We start from the raw sequence: 3,388 nt of genomic DNA, 5'->3' as shown, positions 1-3,388 counted from the left end.
ACAGATGAGTATACTCAGCATGCTAACTAGCATACTGATGAGTATACTCAGCATGCTAACTAGCATGCTGATGAGTATGCCTCGTATGCTACACTACACATTGATTGTGCTTGTTAGCACAGCTAGTATTCTAATCAGCATACTCAGCTATACTAGTTAGCATACTCAGCATGCTAGTTAGCATACTCAGCATGCTAACTAGCATGCTTAGTATACAATGTTATACCCAGTTACATGCATGTTAGGACCATACAATGTGTTGTTTAACAGACCAATTTGTTTCTATGGTGGATGTATTAAGTAGCAATGCGTATAGTCCTGTTTGGATTATTTCTCCTAGTAAACATACTGATCAAATATGGATATTGCAGGTTGAGCTCTTTCAAAGATTCAAACAAAAACATCCAGACTGCAAGATTGGCATGAGGATGTTTGAGATGTTAAAGCCATTCTTTTGCAGGAGGCTGAAGGATAGGTACACATGCTGTTGCGAATACTATGTGCAGATGAACTTCTTGAAAGACGCACTGAACCACATGCGCTCTCGTGCTTTTGGGCTGCATGATACATGTTGCAACTGTGTATGCAATATCTGTGCTACAGGCAAGAACATTAGCAGCGGCTGCCTGGCTTCACATCACACGTTCAAAGGTGTCACACAGATGTGGGAGTCCCGCGTTCTTTGTCCAAAGCCAGCAGATGCAGTTTTCCATAGAAGGGAATGCCTGATGGGAGACTGTAAGATATGTGGAGTAAAGAAGTTAGAATTATGTTGCTTAGAAACAGCAAAGCCAGGTAAGAGTATTAATGTGAAAGTATTTGCGTATGTAGAAGAAAAAGACAGGCATGGAAACAGTGAGAAAAGAAAAGATCTTTTGCATAAAGAAATGCATTGCTGGGAGTTTCTTCGACTGTTGCAGACCAAGTTGAAGCTCTTCATCACTCATAACTATGTGGCACGATTTAAGGATTGTATACGTCACTTTCCGGATGATGTCATTGTCTCAGTTGTTGACTTTGCTGAAAATTACGCCTTCAAGGAGCAAAATGAGATTTAGTCAATGCATTGGCACTCTAGTCAAGTAACTATTTTTGTACACATAACGTACTACCGCAAGGCAGGGGAGGTAGTCAAAACAATCCACTTCTCCATATCAAATGATAGGGTGAATGACACACTGTTTGTGCAACATTGCTTCAAGCTACACCATGACTGGTTACAACAAGAGGGTGTCACTTGTAAACAACATTGGGTGTGGTCAGATGGTGCGGCCTCGCAATTCAAGGGAGCCAGGTCTTTCTATTTTGTTGCAAGATATGGTGGACTCACAGGGATTGGGATGAGCTGGTTCTTCTTTGGATCAGGGCATGGCAAGGGCGAGTATGATGGTGCAGGAGCAGTTGTGAAAAGAACCTTGACCCATGAACAACTAAAACCTAATGGATCTATATTGCAGTCTGCAGCAGATGTGGTTGCTTATTGTCAGGCCAACCTATCGCAGGCAGCACCTGCATCATATCCTTCAAAAGAAAGGGAATGTGCTCGTGTGGAATTGTGGCATTGTGGCAAAAACTCGCTCTTTGCATGCTATTCGTGGTCACAACCCGCAGGATCCAACTGCCCTTGCAACAAGAAAGTTGGCATGCTTTTGTGATGCATGCATGAACGGAAGGTGGAATCGCTGCATCAATAAAGCTCACGTGGAGGCTTGGGATTATCAGATTCTGCAGCCCTTACTTGAACAAACAAATGAAGTTTCGACAGAGGAAGTCGTTGGCTATGATGACTTCACATACGAAGGTCATCATGATGTGTTGAGTAGCGCTCTATGTTCTGGAGACACATTTGCTGTAAATCCAGATGCTTTAACCAACGCCGAAGTGTGGATTTCTATTTGGTCAAGTGTGTTGCAGAAAAGGAGAAGGTGGAGAAGGGGTACATTGATGAATGGAGCTATGTAATTGATAGAGGCTCATATGTTGTGCAAGGACTGTATTACAAGCAATTGGATGCATACACCTTCAAGCTAGACCACAAGCAGCCTATCGTCCACCTACTTTCACATCTGGTGCGATGTATCAAAATACCCATGGAGCACGTCCCAAGGAGAAGGCAAGTGTACACAATCACTCCAGAAAGCTATGAAGCAATCTGTAATAGCATGCCCTTCAGCTTTTAAGTTGTATCCACTGGATTTTCTATATACCACTTTGTTGTAAGGGTATGCAGTTTTATTATAAAGTTGGTTTTGTGTCAGCATGCTCAGCATGCTAACTATCAAACTGTTTACATTAATTGCCAGCATCAAATTATTTACATAGGGTTCAATTTTACAATGACAGTCACTGCCCCCAAAACCCTTAAGGCCTCCTCGGAGGGCGCTTGTAGTGACCGGGTTGTCCTTCTCGCTGTTTGTCTTCTTCCTGCTGCCTCTTTTCTTTTCTCTTTGCTTCCTCCTTTCTCTCTGCTTCCTCCTCTGCTTCTAAGTTGGCACTATGCTGCTCACTTTCTCTTCTTTCCCTCTCCAGCTTTTCTCTCTCTCTTTCTGCTTTTAGGTCAGCTTCCCGCTATTTGCGATGAATTTCTTCCAGTCTTTTAGCCTCTATATCCATCTTTTGAATGTCAAGCAAACGTTTGACGACTGCATCAGAAAACTCATCTGAGCCTGTCTCAAACACATTATCAACAACATATGCTTTCCGATCATCCGTTTGCAGCCAAAGAAAAAGCCAGGACTTCAAAGTTTCTATAAGGAACTTTTCCCTTTGCTCAGCACTCTGGTGCTCTAGACTAGGAGTAACAAGCCAAGTTTGTGGTGGGTTCTGAAACACTTTGTAGAAGCTATTATCGATTATAAGTATGTTTTGGGCATTGTACCCCGGAGTGTGTTTCCAGAACAAGGATAATTCTTTCATAAACACAGGTTTTCTCTGGATCTGCCAAGGTTGCTTTGTACAGTGCGCTTGAGCAAAAAACTCAGTAATCTTTGGCACCTGCTCTTTAAAAACAGTACGGCAAATACTCATGACTTTACTATAGAGGCTTGTGCTCCATATAAACACATTAAAGAACTGCAGGCACCAGTCCAAAAAAAAATGGTTGTCCTTGCGACAGAACACCTGCTTATCAAGTACATTGTATTTCATCATTTCATCTGCATATGTCGGGGGCTTTTCACCAAAGCGAGGATCTACCCCTGCCACCAAAAGACCGTTTAGGTCCAGCACCAGAGCCCTTTTTTCATCACATAAATGCTTAACCACCTATATTAGGTCTGGTAGAGGATACCATTCAGCAAAAATAACCGGCCCACTTGGGTGCACATAATTTAGGCGCTCAATAATACTACGGGCAAGCTGTGAATATCATTCAAGGAGTTTTTCAATC

This window comes from Adiantum capillus-veneris, chromosome 25, assembly GCF_014529385.1.
Source record: "Adiantum capillus-veneris isolate H3 chromosome 25, ASM1452938v2, whole genome shotgun sequence".
Taxonomy (NCBI): domain Eukaryota; kingdom Viridiplantae; phylum Streptophyta; class Polypodiopsida; order Polypodiales; family Pteridaceae; genus Adiantum; species Adiantum capillus-veneris.
The sequence above is the reverse complement of the archived record's forward strand: the minus strand, read 5'-3'. Positions refer to the sequence as shown.